Raw genomic sequence first — 19,630 nt, 5'->3', positions numbered from 1 at the left:
CATATCTGTGAAGACAGTATGGTACTGGCACAAAAACAGATAAATAGATCGAAGGGACAGAATAGAAAACCCACAACCACAAAATGGACCCACAACTATATAGTCAACTAATCTTCAACAAAGCAGGAAAGAATACTCAATGGAAAAAAGTCAGTCTCTTCAACAAATGGTGTTGGGAAAACTGGACAGCAACGTGCAGAAGAATGAAACCTGGACCACTTTCTTAACACCATACACAAAAATAAATTCAAATAGATGAAAGACATAAATATGAGACAAGACACCATCAAAACCCAGAGTAAAATATAGGCTGCAACCTCTTTGACCTCAGCCAGAACAGCTTCTTACTAGACACATCTCCAAAGGCAAGAGAAACATAAACAAATGTAGACTACTGGGACTTCATCAATATAAGAAGTTTCTGCAGAGTGAAGGAAACAATCAACAAAACTAGAAGGCAACTGATGGAATTGGAGAAGATATTTTAAAATGATGTACCAGATAAAGAACTGGTATTCAAAATCCATAAAGAACTTATCAAACTTAACACCCAAAAAACAACTAATCCTGTTAAGACACGGGGAGAAGATATGAACAGACATTCCTCCAAGAAAGACATAAAAATGCCTAACAGACACGTGAAAAAATGTTCAACATCACTCATCATCATGGAAATACAAATCAAAACCATGGATAGAGTCCAAAATCCATTGATGAATGGATAAAGAAGATTTGGTATATACATGTATATATATTTACACACACACACACATATATATAATGGAATATTGGTGATTACAAAGAATGAAATATTTCCATTTGCAACAACGTGGATGGAACTAGAGTGTATTATGCTAAGTGAATAAGTCAGAGAAAAATAAATACCATGATTTCACTGATATGTGGAATTTAAGAAACAAAACAGATGAACATAGGAGAAAGGAGGGAAAAATAAGATGAAAACTGAGAAGGAGGCCAACAATAAAGGACTCTTAAATACAGAGAACATACTGAGGGCTCCTGGAGGGAGGTGGGGGGGGGGTGGCCTAAATGGGTGATGTACATTAAGGAGGGCACTTGTTAGGATGAGCACTGGGTGTTATATGTAAGTGATGAATCACAAAATTCTCCTAAAGCCAATACTACACTATCTGGTAACTGACTTGAATTTAAATAAAATGTTTGAAAGGAAATAAAAAAGAAAGAAGTCTGGGTATTCAAGGGATATCATATTTAAATATAAAGATACCATAATGATATGTTAATATACCATAATTTTGTTGTTAGATATTTCTCAACTGGTATGATTACAGACTACTTTCTTGCACATAAAAATGTAATTGGATAGAGTGGTCATAAGCATCATGTTCTTCCCTATCTCATTAACTTCTGATAAGACTTGTTAGGTGAGAGAAAACACAATTCAATTCCCTCCCTGATGAGCTCAGAGGCATACCAGCTGTATTCCACTGCTTGAAAGTAAATGTCCCTGCACTACAATTTCCATATGAGCATGAGCAAAAAAAAAAAAATCCTTCATTTCTGCCTTAGTTATCTGTGATTTTAATCAAGGCCACACAGCAGTTTATCAAGGAGGATCTTTTCCTGAAAGAGCTGAAGCCCTCTCTAACCGTCTGAACATCTAGTGGAGAATTTAATGGTTGAAATGGGTGGATCTTTTGTAGGGACTTGAGACTTGATTCTGTCACTGTGGCATGGCATAGGGATGATGTTTTTGAGATGACTTAAAACCCTGATGTCTTTTTTCTTCTCCAAGCCATTACTTCAAGGGCATGTCCCAGGCAGGAGAGTGGGCATGAATGAAGCAGAGCAACACCAGTGTCTTCCAGAGGCTGGGGCACTGAGATTTTTAGTAACTTAGCACTTTGGCCAGGAGGGGAGCAAGTCCACCTGCAGGTGAACCCCAAGGGTCCTGTGCTGCCCTCATTAGCCAGCAGGAGGCACACAATTCCACCATTTCTGAGCTGCCCAGAGCTCAGGAGGTCAATAGCAGGGTCAGTGAGAAAGAGCTTCCTTCCCTCAGCACAGTGACTTAAGAGACAACACTCTGGTTTGGGGCTGATGTGGGACAGAGTCCCCATGAGAAGAACTCTGTATCCTAGCTCCTGGGGCTGAGGAGAGGCCGTGCCATCAGGGTGTCCAGAAAATTTTCCCTCTGTAGCCAGCACTGAGCCTTTATTATCTGGACCCTTCTTACATCCTTTATTCCCCACTTTCTCAGGTAATACTTGAACAAAAGTTATTTTACAACAGGATCTGTTCCTAAAGGGGCTTGGTGGGCAAAGTCATGCTGTCATGTTTGCTGTGGACTAAAACTTAATTTGTGAGAGAAATTCCTGCACAGATTCAGAGTCAGGGAAACAAATGTATAACTATGAAAGAAACATACAGCTGCCAGGAGCACCAGCCCAATATGATGGGACACACAGGATGTGTATGGCCAACATATACAAAATCTTTAGATGAATGGGGAAAAAATATTTACAATTATGTACATACTTGCGTTTATTTTAATGCTTAATTTTTCATCTAACGTGGAAGTATGTTAAAATGTAGAAAAGGTAAAGAGGTGTGTAAAACTCCATTATTTTAAGATTCAGTGTTTTCAGTTTTGCAAAATCAGAATTTATTATAATTCTACTTTTCTGCTATAAATTAAGCAAAGGTCTATATACTTAAAATATACTTCTGTGCTTGTTTTCAAATGGGAATATTGTGTTTTTTGATATCTTATCCTAACAGTGACATTGTGAAATGTTTTTAAATATTAGTTCACTGGAAAATCTTTTTCAGGACTGCAATGTGAAAAACATTGTTAAAAATGATAATAAATCCAGGTGACACCAAATTTTGTGTATGAATGTAATAAGAAAATCTCATGTATCAGTTCTAGACTATTCGATGCAATGGCAATTTTTAAAATGCCAACCATGGCATGCTGCTCAAAACCATTTGAGATGAAACATTTTTAAACTTAAAACTTCAGAATAGTAAAGAGCCCATAAAATGGCTGCTTTTTAAAATTAGATGTATTCATTGCAAACAAATTATATCCTATTAAAAATGTTAACTCTGAAAGCAGTTAGTTTGGTATTAAATTTTTATTCAAAAGCTGAAATTAGGATATGTATATTATATCTGATATGTCATTTTCCCATAAGAGTTGATATTTTTAGCCATAGATTATCCACTGTCCATTGCTTTAATTTTCCTGTTTATTTCTAAATCAGGAAGTATATTCCTATGATTTGTGAAGGCATTGTTTTTCTCACATGTTTCAAAGTTACTTTTTTACTTTGTAAGCATGGGTTGAGGCTTTTTAATAAACAAGCATCTTTGCATATCATGATGAGTTTTCATTGGAGAGCTTTCTTAACCATTTCCACTTGAGCCTAACATCATACCATTAAAAAAAAAACACACAAAAAAATTAATCTATATATGCTAAGATGCATCTGACTACAGCATAGTGTATTTCATAATTTGACTTTACATTATAAAATATAATAATAAATTTATTTTATATTACCATACACTAATACATTATATATCTGTACATATATATCTGTTTGCTAGTTGACATGAATTTGCATTGGGTGGTGGCTGATTGCATTTGATCTTGTTGCCAACTGGATATTCATATGTGTATCTAAAGTTCTTTTTAGAACAGACATCTACTCATGGAGTTCACAAAGCCTGTTATCTACAGTAGGATATTTAAAGGACATCTTACTTTATTTCACGGGAGCAGAAATTTTGTCTAAGATTATGAGCTGATCAAGGCACAGATATGGCACTATCATATTCAATGGAGGACTAATGGCTTCTCTCTCCTTGTACAACTGCCATCGATGCTTCTGTATAATTACTGTGAACTTAAGTGTTTTTATGTCAACATTATCTGTATCCCATTTACTAACAGTTATCTAAGCTACAATATATACATTTTTTTTTCTTTCATTTCATTACAATCAGTAAATCTTTGTGGTGATGGCAGTGTTTTTAACATGAACATTGTCATCTGACATCTTTGTTCATAATGAGTTATGAACCAGGGCCCGCTTCACGGCTTCCTGGGTGTAACACTAGTGCTGTCTCACAATGGTTTTTGCTGAGAAAAGTTTGTGCTTATTTGCATACTGTGCTGTTGCAACAGATAATGTTGACATAAAAACACTTAAGTTCACAGTAATTATACAGAAGCATCGATGGCAGTTGTACAAGGAGAGAGAAGCCATTAGTCCTCCATTGAATATGATAGTGCCAAATCTGTGCCTTGATCAGCTCATAATCTTAGACAAAATTTCTGCTCCCTGGTTCAAAAAGTTATGAAAAAATATGATTTTCATATTCTCAAATGTATATCAGCTTTATGCACTTTTCTTTGAATCATTCCACATGTCTCTTGTGTTCTATTAAACTCATAGAAAGAGATCACTTTTTATCTTTCCCAACAGGGGCAAGACCAAGTAAAATGCCGCAAAAAAGAACATGACTGGCTTGTTTATGAAAGGATAAATATCATACGGCCTGTTAGAATTGAAAAGAAAAGATGATTAATAAATGCAACACTTAGGCACAAAAGATAGATAATTATATGAGGTGACAGAGGTGTTAGCCAATCTTATTGTGGTAGTCATCTCAAAACATATACATGTATCAAATCATCATGTTGTAAAACTTATATTTCCCAATGATATATGCCAATTATATCTCAGTAAAACTGGGAAGAAAAGAATTTCAGGATTGCAACAGCACAGTATGCAAATAAGCACAAACTTTTCTAAGCAAAAACCATTGTGAGACAGCACTGGTGTTACATCCCGGAAGTCGTGAAGCGGGCCCTGGTTCTATCTGCAAATACGTCCCAAACATCTGACCACTTGTCACCATCTCCACTGCTAACAAACAGCCTAATTTCCCCTCTAGGTTACTACACCAGTCTCTTAAGTAACCTCTTGCCTCTGCCTTTGCCTTTCCAGTTGATTGGTAGCATAGAAATCAGATTAGTTCTGATAGACCTCCTCTTCTGAAAATCCTCCAATGATTTTCCTTTCACTCCAAGAAAAGTCAAAGTCCTTGCCATGGCTGACAAATCTGTTTACACTCCAAGTGCTGTCTCCTTGCTCACTTAACTTCACCCACACAGCATTCCGATGGACAATTAACAAGCCACACATGTGGCCTTCTTTTTTAGAGAAACTACTCAGACAACGGGCCACTTTCCTCTTAGTCCCCCAAAGGAGGAGGGAACAATTATCAATGACAAGGGCAGCTGTGGAAACCACACCCAGAGTCGGTTTTACAGTCAGGAAGGGACACTATTTCTCCTCCTCATGCTTTCAGGGACTCCACACTTAGAGAAATTTCTCTAGTGACAAACTTTAGAAACAATCCCTGAAAGTACAGTCTTCACATTTCCAATCATTGAAAAATCCATGGTCCTACCAACACGTCCCAGTTCTATCTAAAATTCCCTCCAATGTGATGTCCTTAAATATAAAAAAGATTAGGGGTGCCTGGGTGGCTCAGTCGGTTAGACATCCGACTTCAGCTCAGGTCGTGATCTCACAGTTTGTGAGTTTGAGCCCCGCGTCGGGCTCTGTGCTGACAACTCAGAGCCCGGAGCCTGCTCCAGATTCTGTGTCTCCGTCTCTCTCTGCGCCTCCCCTGCTCGTGCTCTATCTCTCTCTCATTCTCTCTCAAAAATAAATATTTTTAACAAAATTTTTAAATAAAATAAAAAAATTAGCAACAAGGGAAAAGAATGAAGATATAACACGAACCCAAGAATTCAGCAACTTCGTAATTCGTTGCTGGATTATCAAAGGTTGAATTTTTTTTTTTTTTTTAGTTTAATAATAGGAGAAACAAACTTCTTATCCCAGAAATTAGTTACACTACAGGTCTGTGGTTTGGAATGTTAAATTATCCATTTAAAACAGAAAGTCAATTTATATTTCTCAGAAACATTTATGACTTAATTGCTGTTATCAACCTAATAAATTACCCTAGTAATTTGGTTTCCACAAACTGGTTATACACTCAAATTTCATGTCTGATGAAAGAATAATTGTATCAATATTCTGCAAATATGAAAAGGAAATTAGCTCATTGGCCACAAGGGAAAGGCATATACCTTGAGTGTAAACGCATCTATCTTTTTCTGTCTTTAAGCAGGCAAATTAAAATGGGAAAGAAACAGTTTGTGTCTCACAGGAATAATGTGTAATATGTTAATTGCTTTTCAAACACCATAGCATGACTCAAAAATATTCTTTGTGTCTAATGAGAATGTCATGTACTCTTGTGAACTCTGTATTTTAATGTACGTCTACTGGCAACAAGTTCAATTACATAGATTCTTTTTATAACACAAGAAAACAGATACCTGAAAAGGGTTAACCCAACCCAGAAGATCATGAATTTCCCTTGGAACGTAACAATGGTCATGAAGACATGGAACATCTTGTAGAGAATATGCTATGGCAATAGTCCAGAAAGCTAAGAAGAAATTTTAAGTGGAGAAATCATAGCCACTAAGATCGAAACAGTGAGCATATTCATTTCGGTACCCATTCAAGAAACATTTATGTCATGTCTGTGTGCTAACTGCGCAGATGAAAATATAAATGAGACCTGCTTTTTAATCTCCCAGTGCTCACATTTGGAAACGTGAAACCAGAGACATAGTAACATACTTAATATTAATATGCACCAAGTATAATACTAACATCAAAGTAATAGTGGTTTCATTGTGTAGAGAATTAACTTCAAAAACGAAGCTACTCAAAGACGGATGAATATAAATATATTAGGTTAAAAAGAGAAGGAAGTTCAGACAGAGAAAATACCATGAGTGGCAGCACATAAACGAAATAGTCACTCTACATCTGACAACAAACAATTGTAGCAGAACATAGAATGGAAGGCAAAGAAAAGTAGGATAGGAAATGAGAGAGGTCGTCAGGGGCCTACTGAAATAATTTGATGCCATGCTAAGAACTTTAAAGTTTATCCTGAAGGTGGAATTTTGCTGGTAAATAACGCAAAGCGCCCTGTTTGCATTTTTGCAAAGGCAGACTGTCAGAGATAATGGAATATAAGGGAAGAAGTTGGGAGGGGGGCAGGACAAGCAGTTAGGAAATTATCTCAATGATCCAGGCAAAATACATGGGCCTGAACTAGCCAGTGGTCATAAAGATGAAGGTGTGAGTCCAAAGCAAGAGTTGTAAAAGGAACTGAATCAGAGGACTTCAAGATAAACTGAGGAGGAGAGTGGAGAAGACCCTCAATTTTCTGGATTGAGTGATCACATTAAAAAAAGATAGTACCTTTAGCTAAAAGAAAAATACAAGAAGAAAATTTAGCATTGATGAGAGATAAAAAAAAAAACTAGATTTAGTCTGAGAACTTTTTTAGATGCTTGAAGTCATCCAAATTAACATGTCACATAGGCAGCCGGGCATAGGTCTGGAGCTTGGGAGAGTTTGGTACTAGAGAAACACATGGGGGTACAAGGGATTCCAAGAAAAGAGGCCATTTAGTGGGAATCAGGTGGGGCAAAGGACAGAGCTCTAGGGAAAAGCCTTATTTAGGTGGCAGGAAAGAAGAGAAAACCACGGAGACTGAGGTATAATGGTCAAAGAGGCAAGAAAAAAATGAAGCAAAATGAGGTTATTCATGGAAGTCCAAGGGAACAGGATGTTGAAGAAGAAGTCATCCGTGGAAAGAGATGCTTTAGGATGACAAGGGTTAGCTCCAAAGTTAAACCTACCCAAGTGGCTGGTTCCTAAGGCAGATGGCTTGATGACTTTAAGCTCTCCAAAATCCAAGATTCCAAGATAAAAGATATATTGATTCTAACCTAACCTTTGACTTTGCTAAAGTACATGGCAAGGTCAAAGATCTATATTCTCTTGTTATAATTATTATGTATCATTTTAAATTATTATCAACAACCTTTCACTGTATTAGTACCTTTTCTCCTTCCTTAAATGTAAGTTCTGACGGTAATTACAACCCTTTGGCCAAACTGACTGACTCACTTTGCCTCATCTGCGATCCAGCAGGTACTGTCATTCCTTCATCCATATTCTTAATTTCCCAAACATTTCTTGAGAGCTTACTAAGTATGAGGCAGTGTTACGCACCAGAACTGAAACTGCTACCACACAGTAATTTCTTTGATGGGACACAATTCAAAAGGATATGAATTATTAAAACACATGAAAAACTTGGACATCTGCTGCTTCTTTTAACTGTTCATGAAAAACTCCCCGTGGAAAGGCATGGGTTGGAGTTGCTTGAAAGACAGGGAAAGCCTTATTACTTTTCAGCAATCTGCTAAGAAAAGGCAGCTGTGTTAGCTTTGTTGGCTGGATAAGGGCTGTTTACCTAAGCGTGTAGTACTAATTGTTAGTTCCTTTTGGTCTCTTCTTTTAGTCTCTCTCAATTTATCAATATTGCTATGTTCTTTCTGCCACTGAGACTCCTCTTGCTTTTCCCTATAGCCTCTCACCCCTCACCCTTGCCAACGTCTCAATGGAAAAATTAATGGCTCAGCTCTCCCCACCACTTATCTGTTCTGCACATGGCACCTGTGTAAGGCCTGTACTACATGAATTTAAACTATCAACAATGTGTGTGGTCTTGCCACAGCTATTTATCTGCTAGAATGTTCTGCTCCAGCCTGGCAGCAGTTAAGTGATGAGAAAATTAGCCTTTCCTTACTGTAATTTACAAGGCTGTGCAAAGCTTAAGTAAGTATGGCACACAGATAGAAAGTTGTATAGGAATTCCAAAGGATCTCTCTACTTTTCCCCAGTCCATTCCTGCACACAGATACCCTCCAGGTACTGATTTTAAGTTAATTACTCCTTACATAGGAATATAGAGTGGTCACTAAAGGATGACTATTTTATCATACATAACAATTATGCTCAGATAAAATTAATCTATGTGCAATTCATATTTGCATAATTATAAACGCACAATCATAAATAAAACACAATGGACTTCAGAGGACCACAACAAACAAACTGCAGAATTAGTATTATTGACATTAGTAAAAGAAATAGATGGTAAATCAAAGTTACTTGCCATGATTTGGGAAACTATTTGAAGTGTTTGGGTCTAACACAAGTACACACCAGTTTTATACCTTATTTTTTAGCATAGGTTTCAGCAGTAATAAAACTTTAATTCGCTTTTTCAAGTGTGTGGCAATTTGAATGCAGTTCCTTACCTTTGACTATAAATATCTAATATTGTAGAGTCTATTTCAGGAGATTTGTCAATATCTACTGAATTTATAATATAAAGTTAGTTAAAGTAGCAAACCTTGAAACTCAGTATCTAACTTTTAACCAAAGAACTGAATGTAGATCATTTTCCCAAAAGAAATCAATGTTAAAAAACTTTTAATGCAAAAACTTAATAAAAACTGTATCTCACTAGCACCTGGGTTAACTAACGTTTTAGTGTTTGCCTCAACCAGTCTACAGAATGTTTTTGTAGATGATGCCATTAATTCTAATAACCAACCTAGGTAACCATTTTACCTATGGAAACACGAAGGCTTAGAGACCTGCTCAAGCACCAGGAAAGGCAGAGAGGTAACCAAGTTAGTCCCATTTGAAACACAAAACTAATGGCTTCCTCTGCTTCCAGACCCACGAACAACAGCTGATCTACCCGTATTGTGTGGGGACACCGGAAAGACTTTTAAATTTTCTTGTCAGACAGAGCAGAAGAGAAACATGGACACTTCTGGTTTTTTTTTTTTTTTTTTTTTTTTAATTTTTTTTTTTTTATTTTATTTTTGGGACAGAGAGAGACAGAGCATGAACGGGGGAAGGGCAGAGAGAGAGGGAGACACAGAATCGGAAACAGGCTCCAAGCCATCAGCCCAGAGCCTGACGCGGGGCTCGAACTCACGGACCGCGAGATCGTGACCTGGCTGAAGTCGGACGCTTAACCGACTGCGCCACCCAGGCGCCCCCACTTCTGGTTTTTAGAAAGAAGTTAGTAGCAATGTGAGAAAATGGGCTGAAGAAGGTTGGAAGGATGGAAAGAAAACCACTTGCTAGGCCACTGTCGAGATATGACAGGAAGATCTGGCAGAATCAAGTACTCCAAAATATTTATTAACTACTAATCATGGGTGAAAGATGATTAAGGGAGGAGACTGCAATAGAATTTGCTCCTCAAGGATTTCTCAGCCCTGTCTTGCAAGTAGGACTTGTATTTATGACCCTCATAAAATGTGATAAAGGCTAACGAAGGGGGGACAGATGAGGTGCTTTGGAAATTTACTTAGGAAATTTTGGTGTAAAAAGGAACTTTATTTCTCAAATATTAGAGCTTCTGTAAAATACAACAAGAAATCACCCCCAGTGATTTCCTCCCAATATTATCTTGCAAAGGCAGAAGGTCCACCTATGAGGGATGCTAGGTACAGACTTTCTATCTTATGGTAAGTTAACCACATGACCTCCAGTATCTTTACCAACTCTGAAGTTTTATGGTGCTCCCAAGAACAAAAAAGCCTTTGCGATGAATTAGCTTCAGAAATGAATAGATTCTGCAGGTTTCCCTCCCTCTTACTCCTCAAGAATACTTAGTGCCTTATTAAAATGTCCTAAGTTTTCTTTGTTCACACCATCTAATTGAACATCACTTTTCCCCCCACCTTTTAAATGTTTCTTAAACTTTATAAAATGCTTAAAAACAAGTATGCAATGATCAACCAGGAACAAACTTGACTCAGGTCAAACTTAGGTAGCTGATTGCTCTAACCTTCTAGTTACAAAGACCCAAGTTAAAAAAATTTTTTTTAATATTTATTTTTGAGAGACAGAGAGAGAAGACAGAGCACAAGCGGGGGAGGGGCAGAAAGAGATGGAGACACAGAATCCAAAGCAGGCTCCAGGCTCTGAGCCATCAGCACAGAGCCTGACGTGGGGCTCGAACCCGCAGACTGTGAGATCATGACCTGAGCTGAAGACGCTTTAACCGACTGAGCCACCCAGGCACCCCAACACAGTTTTTTTTATGGATGTTACTGTGTAAAGACCGTATTGGGGAAGATTGTATCGTACCCACAGCCCTTCATCAAATAACCCTTTGAACCAGGCAAAACTAGCAAATTAATACGTGTGCTGGTGTCATCCCTTTTAAAAAATCTGTAATTCTGGGGGCACCTGGGTGGCTCAGTTGGTTAGGCGCCTGATTTTGGCTCAGGTCATGATCTCACAGTCCGTGAGTTCAAGCCCCGCGTCGGGCTCTGTGCTGACAGCTCAGAGCCTGGAGCCTGCTTCAGATTCTGTGTCTCCCCGTCTCTCTACCCCTCTGTGTCTCATGCTCTATGTCTCTCTGTCTCTCAATAATAAATAAATGTTAATTTTTTTTAAAAGATCTGTAATTTTTAGTAGATATAATTAGGGAAAGAGTGTCTGTTATGTGTGTAAGCATATATAATAAAGCTGACTTTACCCATTTGACAATTAAGGAGTCTGTGTGCCTGAAGGAGAAAGAGAGAACACACACAAAACAGTAACTGGGGTAAAACACTAACAACAGGTGAAGCTTGAAGAACATAGAGGTATTATTTTTATATTTGCAGTATATCTGTGAACAGTTTCCAATATTTTCAAGTAAAATATATATATATTTTTTCCACTGTGTTATTTAAATAGTCATCTTTTTTTTTTAATATATGAAATTTACTGTCAAATTGGTTTCCATACAACACCCAGTGCTCATCCCAAAAGGTGCCCTCCTCAATACCCATCACCCACCCTACCCTCCCTCCCACCCCCCATCAACCCTCAGTTTGCTCTTAGTTTTTAACAGTCTCTTATGCTTTGGCTTTCTCCCACTCTAACCTCTTTTTTTTTTTTTTCCTTCCCCTCCCCCATGGGTTTCTGTTAAGTTTCTCAGGATCCACATAAGAGTGAAACCATATGGTATCTGTCTTTCTCTGTATGGCTTATTTCACTTAGCATCACACTCTCCAGTTCCATCCACGTTGCTACAAAAGGCCATATTTCATTTTTTCTCATTGCCACGTAGTATTCCATTGTGTATATAAACCACAATTTCTTTATCCATTCATCAGTTGATGGACATTTAGGCTCTTCCCATAATTTGGCTATTGTTGAGAGTGCTGCTATAAACATTGGGGTACAAGTGCCCCTATGCATCAGTACTCCTGTATCCCTTGGATAAATTCCTAGCAGTGCTATTGCTGGGTCATAGGGTAGGTCTATTTTTAATTTTCTGAGGAACCTCCACACTGCTTTCCAGAGCGGCTGCACCAATTTGCATTCCCACCAACAGTGCAAGAGGGTTCCTGTTTCTCCACATCCTCTCCAGCATCTATAGTCTCCTGATTTGTTCATTTTGGCCACTCTGACTGGCGTGAGGTGGTATCTGAGTGTGGTTTTGATTTGTATTTCCCTGATAAGGAGCGACGTTGAACATCTTTTCATGTGCCTGTTGGCCATCCGGATGTCTTCTTTAGAGAAGTGTCTATTCATGTTTTCTGCCCATTTCTTCACTGGGTTATTTGTTTTTCGGGTGTGGAGTTTGATGAGCTCTTTATAGATTTTGGATACTAGCCCTTTGTCCGATGTGTCATTTGCAAATATCTTTTCCCATTCCGTTGGTTGCCTTTTAGTTTTGTTGGTTGTTTCCTTTGCTGTGCAGAAGCTTTTTATCTTCATAAGGTCCCAGTAATTCACTTTTGCTTTTAATTCCCTTGCCTTTGGGGATGTGCCGAGTAAGAGATTGCTACGGCTGAGGTCAGAGAGGTCTTTTCCTGCTTTCTCCTCTAAGGTTTTGATGGTTTCCTGTCTCACATTCAGGTCCTTTATCCATTTTGAGTTTATTTTTGTGAATGGTGTGAGAAAGTGGTCTAGTTTCAACCTTCTGCATGTTGCTGTCCAGTTCTCCCAGCACCATTTGTTAAAGAGACTGTCTTTTTTCCATTGGATGTTCTTTCCTGCTTTGTCAAAGATGAGTTGGCCATACGTTTGTGGGTCTAGTTCTGGGGTTTCTATTCTATTCCATTGGTCTATGTGTCTGTTTTTGTGCCAATACCATGCTGTCTTGATGATTACAGCTTTGTAGTAGAGGCTAAAGTCTGGGATTGTGATGCCTCCTGCTTTGGTCTTCTTCTTCAAAATTACTTTGGCTATTCGGGGCCTTTTGTGGTTCCATATGAATTTTAGGATTGCTTGTTCTAGTTTCGAGAAGAATGCTGGTGCAATTTTGATTGGGATTGCATTGAATGTGTAGATAGCTTTGGGTAGTATTGACATTTTGACAATATTTATTCTTCCAATCCATGAGCAGGGAATGTCTTTCCATTTCTTTATATCTTCTTCAATTACCTGCATAAGCTTTCTATAGTTTTCAGCATACAGATCTTTTACATCTTTGGTTAGATTTATTCCTAGGTATTTTATGCTTCTTGGTGCAATTGTGAATGGGATCAGTTTCTTCATTTGTCTTTCTGTTGCTTCATTGTTAGTGTATAAGAATGCAACTGATTTCTGCACATTGATTTTGTATCCTGCAACTTTGCTGAATTCATGTATCAGTTCTAGCAGACTTTTGGTGGAGTCTATCGGATTTTCCATGTATAATATCATGTCATCTGCAAAAAGCGAAAGCTTGACTTCATCTTTGCCAATTTTGATGCCTTTGATTTCCTTTTGTTGTCTGATTGCTGATGCTAGAACTTCCAGCACTATGTTAAACAACAGCGGTGAGAGTGGGCATCCCTGTCGTGTTCCTGATCTCAGGGAAAAAGCTCTCAGTTTTTCCCCGTTGAGGATGATGTTAGCTGTGGGCTTTTCATAAATGGCCTTTATGATCTTTAAGTATGTTCCTTCTATCCCGAATTTCTCAAGGGCTTTTATTAAGAAAGGGTGCTGGATTTTGTCAAAGGCCTTTTCTGCATCGATTGACAGGATCATATGGTTCTTCTCTTTTTTTTTTGTTAATGTGATGTATCACGTTGATCAATTTGCGAATGTTGAACAAGCCCTGCATCCCAGGAATGAATCCCACTTGATCATGGTGAATAATTCTTTTTATATGCTGTTGAATTCGATTTGCTAGTATCTTATTGAGAATTTTTGCATCCATATTCATCAGAGATATTGGCCTGTAGTTCTCTTTTTTTACTGGGTCTCTGTCTGGTTTAGGAATCAAAGTAATACTGGCTTCATAGAATGAGTCTGGAAGTTTTCCTTCCCTTTCTATTCCTTGGAATAGCTTGAGAAGGATAGGTATTATCTCTGCTTTAAACGTCTGGTAGAACTCCCCTGGGAAGCCATCTGGTCCTGGACTCTTATTTGTTGGGAGATTTTTGATAACCGATTCAATTTCTTCGCTGGTTATGGGTCTGTTCAAAATTTCTATCTCTTCCTGATTGAGTTTTGGAAGAGTGTGGGTGTTTAGGAATTTGTCCATTTCTTCCAGGTTGTCCAATTTGTTGGCATATAATTTTTTATAGTATTCCCTGATAGTTGTTTGTATCTCTGAGGGATTGGTTGTAATAATTCCATTTTCATTCATGATTTTATCTATTTGGGTCATCTCCCTTTTCTTTTGGAGAAGCCTGGCTAGAGGTTTGTCAATTTTGTTTATTTTTTCAAAAAACCAACTCTTGGTTTCGTTGATCTGCTCTACAGTTTTTTTAGATTCTATATTGTTTATTTCTGCTCTGGTCTTTATTATTTCTCTTCTTCTGCTGGGTTTAGGCTGCCTTTGCTGTTCGGCTTCTATTTCCTTTAGGTGTGCTGTTAGATTTTGTATTTGGGATGTGTCTTGTTTCTTGAGATAGGCCTGGAATGCAATGTATTTTCCTCTCAGGACTGCCTTCGCTGCATCCCAAAGCGTTTGGATTGTTGTATTTTCATTTTCGTTTGTTTCCATATATTTTTTAATTTCTTCTCTAATTGCCTGGTTGACCCACTCATTCGTTAGTAGGGTGTTCTTTAACCTCCATGCTTTTGGAGGTTTTCCAGACTTTTTCCTGTGGTTGATTTCAAGCTTCATAGCATTGTGGTCTGAAAGTATGCATGGTATAATTTCAATTCTTGTAAACTTATGAAGGGCTGTTTTGTGACCCAGTATATGATCTATCTTGGAGAATGTTCCATGTGCACTCGAGAAGAAAGTATATTCTGTTGCTTTGGGATGCAGAGTTCTAAATATATCTGTCAAGTCCATCTGATCCAATGTGTCATTCAGTGCCCTTGTTTCTTTATTGATTGTGTGTCTAGATGATCTATCCATTTCTGTAAGTGGGGTGTTAAAGTCCCCTGCAATGACCACATTCTTATCAATAAGGTTGCTTATGTTTATGAGTAATTGTTTTATATATCTGGGGGCTCCGGTATTTGGCGCATAGACATTTATAATAGCTCTTCCTGATGGATAGACCCTGTGATGATTATATAATGCCCTTCTTCATCTCTTGTTACAGCCTTTAATTTAAAGTCTAGTTTGTCTAATGAAGTATGGCTACTCCAGCTTTCTTTTGGCTTCCAGTAGCATGATAAATAGTTCTCCATCCCCTCACTCTCAATCTAAATGTGTCCTCAGATCTAAGATGAGTCTCTTGTAGACAGCAAATAGATGGGTCTTGTTTTTTTATCCATTCTGATACCCTATGTCTTTTGGTTGGCGCATTTAATCCATTTACATTCAGTGTTATTATAGAAAGATATGGGTTTAGAGTCATTGTGATGTCTGTATGTTTTATGCTTGTAGTGATGTCTCTGGTACTTTGTCTCACAGGATCCCCCTTAGGATCTCTTGTAGGGCTGGTTTCGTGGTGACAAATTCCTTCAGTTTTTGTTTGTTTGGGGAGACCTTTATCTCTCCTTCTATTCTAAATGACAGACTTGCTGGATAAAGGATTCTCGGCTGCATATTTTTTCTGTTTAGCACACTGTAGATATCGTGCCAAGCCTTTCTGGCCTGCCAAGTTTCAAAGGAGAGATCAGTCACGAGTCTTATAGGTCTCCCTTTATATGTGAGGGCACGTTTATCCCTTGCTGCTTTCAGAATTTTCTCTTTATCCTTGTATTTTGCCAGTTTCACTATGATATGTCGTGCAGAAGATCGATTCAAGTTACGTCTGAAGGGAGTTCTCTGTGCCTCTTGGATTTCAATGCCTTTTTCCTTCCCCAGTTCAGGGAAGTTCTCAGCTATAATTTGTTCAAGTACCCCTTCAGCACCTTTCCCTCTCTCTTCCTCCTCTGGGATACCAATTATGCGTATATTATTTCTTTTTAGTGTATCACTTAGTTCTCTAATTTTCCCCTCATACTCCTGGATTTTTTTATCTTTCTTTCAGCTTCCTCTTTCTCCATAACTTTATCTTCTAGTTCACCTATTCTCTCCTCTGCCTCTTCAAGCCGAGCCGTCGTGGTTTCCATTTTGTTTTGCATTTCGTTTAAAGCGTTTTTCAGCTCATGACTGTTCCTTAGTCCCTTGATCTCTGTGGCAAGAGATTCTCTGCTGTCCTGTATACTGTTTTCAAGCCCAACGATTAATTTTATGACTATTATTCTAAATTCACTTTCTGTTATATTATTTAAATCCTTTTTGATCAGTTCATTAGCTGTTGTTATTTCCTGGAGATTCTTCTGGGGGGAATTCTTCCGTTTGGTCATTTTGGATAGTCCCTGGAGTGGTGAGGACCTGCAGGGCACTTCCCCTGTGCTGTGGTGTATAACTGGAGTTGGTGGGCGGGGCCGCAGTCCGACCTGATGTCTGCCCCCAGCCCACCGCTGGGGCCACAGTCAGACTGGTGTGTGCCTTCTCTTCCCCTCTCCTAGGGGCGGGATTCACTGTGGGGTGGCGTGGCCCGTCTGGGCTACTTGCACACTGCCAGGCTTGTGGTGCTGGGGATCTGGTGTATTAGCTGGGGTGGGGAGGCAAGGTGCACGGGGGCTGGAGGGGCAGGCTTAGCTCGCTTCTCCTTAGGTGATCCACTTCAGGAGGGGCCCTGTGGCAGCGGGAGGGAGTCAGATCTGCTGCCGGAGGTTTGGCTCTGCAGAAGCACAGAGTTGGGTGTTTGCGCTGCGCGAGCAAGTTCCCTGGCAGGAACTGGTTCCCTTTGGGATTTGGCTGGGGGATGGGCGGGGGAGATGGCGCTGGTGAGAGCCTTTGTTCCCCGCCAAGCTGAGCTCTGCCGTCCGGGGGCTCAGCAGCTCTCCCTCCCTTTGTCCTCCAGCCTTCCCGCTTTCTGAGCAGAGCTGTTAACTTATGACCTCCCAGACGCTGAGTCGCGCTTGCTGTCGGAACACAGTCCGTCCGGCCCCTCCGCTTTTGCCAGCCAGACTCGGGGGCTCTGCTTGGCCGGCGAGCCGCCCCTCCGCCCTGGCTCCCTCCCGCCAGTCCGTGGAGCGCGCTCCGCCTTGCTGCCCTTCCTACCCTCTTCCGTGGGCCTCTCGTCTGCTCTTGGCTCCAGAGACTCCGTTCTGCTAATCCTCTGGCGGTTTTCTGGGTTCTTTAGGCAGGTGTAGGTGGAATCTAAGTGATCAGCAGGACGTGCGGTGAGCCCAGCGTCCTCCTACACCGCCATCTTCCGGAACCCCCTCGTAAAATATATTTTTTAATTAAGGAATCACTTGTCAAAGTTTGGGAAGAAATATAGGTGAAAAAACTCTTAACAGTCATCACAAGCCAAAGAAAAACCATAAACATCTGGTGAGAGTTTATATATGTTATAATTCATACTCATATATATTCACATAAAACATACATTCAGGTTTACTGGGTATTTTCACTGCAATTTTTTTTTCAAATTTACCTGCTGCAGGGAAGTGATTTCTTAGGTGCTAGAGTGTTAGTATTAAATTTTTTCCTTAACGCTCATTTACTTTGAGAGACAGAGACAAAGCACGAACAGGGGAAGGGTAGAGAGAGAGGGAGACACAGAACCCAAGGCAGGCTCCAGGCTCTGAGCTGTCAGCACAGAGCCCCACGTGGGACTCAAACTCGCAAAATGTGAGGTCATGACCTGAGCTGAAGTTGAACACTTAACTGACTGAGCCACCCAGGCGCCCCTAGAATGTTAGTATTAAGTCTGCATCTTCCTTGTGTCACTTTCGGCTTATTTTGCTGCTCCAGATTTTAAAAGTGATTCTGGTATGTGAGGCTTGAGAGAGTGTGAAAATAAAACCAGCCTGTATCCACAGACCAAAGGGCTGCCACATTTAGGAGGCTAGTAACAGATCAAGCACATTACCTTTTTCACCCTAGGAGATCTACGTCAGATATCCACAAATGACATCTTTCTTCACATCTGTCAGAGATCTTTGTTTAAAACAAAATGAAAGTAAGAAATTTCTGAGAAAACTTTTCTGGTTGATGATGCTTCTGTGTTTAAATGCTATGCCAAACAGACTATTTTGAGCAAATGGAGGATTTAAAAATCTTCGCATCATTCATTCAAATACATGCAAATATTCTTCAGAGTAATACTTGTTTTCAGGTAAAGAAGATTCTTAACTTATGTGCAAATCTGGTCAGTTTTGCTAGGTTTAGAAAGTATCCTGGGGGGGGGGGGGTGTCACTGCAATTAGTTCAAACTTCCCAACTAGGAATTCATTTGGTCTTTCAAATAATATGCATAAGCATCTCCTGGAAGGAATGAAGCTGGAAGATGTATTTAGAACAAAAGAAAAACGAAAGGAGGAAAGATCACAGCTTTTTTCTTATGTAGAAAAAATTGTGTACATTATATACAATATATGATTATGAAAGCTTATTTTTAAATTTCTAAACATACATCAAAAACTGAGAAGGAAAAGTAAAAGAAAATGACACCAAGAAGAGGTGCCTAGGCGGCTCAGTTAAGCCTCCAATTCTTGGTATCTGTTCAGGTTGTGATCTCACGGTCTTGAGATCTAGCCCTGCATCGGGCTCCACTCTGGGTACAGAGCCTGCTTGGGATGTTCTCTCTCCCTCTCTCTCTCTGCTCCTCCCCTGCTCACACTCTCTCAAGACAAATAAACTTAAAAAAAATAACACCAAGGTCAATTACCAGCTTAGAGGCCCTCAGCAATCAGAATAAGCTTAAGAAGTATGATGAAGGCTAAGCATGAAGAAGTACGAAGAGGACAGGAAGACCCCTCACACAGATGTACGTGTGTGTCTCATCCTTTCAGAGAATATACTAAAAGCCTGGGCCTGGGAGACAAGCATGTCAGCTGCAGAATTTCTTCAAAGAAAAGCTGTAGGAAAGGCAAACTAGTAAGAGAGGGAGAAGGCAGGACCTGTCTGGAAGCCGCACCTGCATTGCAAGCACATTCTTTTTTTTCTTCTTAGTGTTTGTTTAGTTTTGAGAGAGAGCGAGTGAGCAAGCAGTGTGAGTGGGGGGCAGAGAAAGGAAACACAGAATCCAAAGCAGGCTCCAAGCTGTCAGCTGTCTGCACAGAGCCTGATGCAGGGCTCAATCCCATGAATCATAAGCCTGAGTCAGGCGCTCAACCAACTGAGCCACCCAGGCTCCCCACAAGCACATTCTTCTACTTAGATTGCATCATTAATGGGGGGGGGGAGTACTTTTAGGGACTTA

At 39.5% G+C, this 19,630-nt stretch overlaps 1 protein-coding gene and 1 non-coding gene across 2 annotated transcripts in view; both read right to left on the bottom strand.

Annotated features, from left to right (window-relative positions):
* LOC132676363 (catenin alpha-2-like) overlaps positions 1–19,630 on the bottom strand; it is an 81,731-nt gene that overhangs the window by 45,970 nt on the left and 16,131 nt on the right. The gene's annotated exons all lie outside the window — the stretch shown is intronic.
* LOC132677012 (small nucleolar RNA U3) lies at positions 5,223–5,434 on the bottom strand. The gene has a single exon (XR_009609176.2). It is a non-coding gene; the product is annotated as a small nucleolar RNA U3 (small nucleolar RNA).

This window comes from Panthera onca, chromosome A3, assembly GCF_046562875.1.
Source record: "Panthera onca isolate mPanOnc1 chromosome A3, mPanOnc1 haplotype 2, whole genome shotgun sequence".
NCBI lineage: Eukaryota > Metazoa > Chordata > Mammalia > Carnivora > Felidae > Panthera > Panthera onca.
This window is presented reverse-complemented; position numbering and strand designations above follow the sequence as displayed.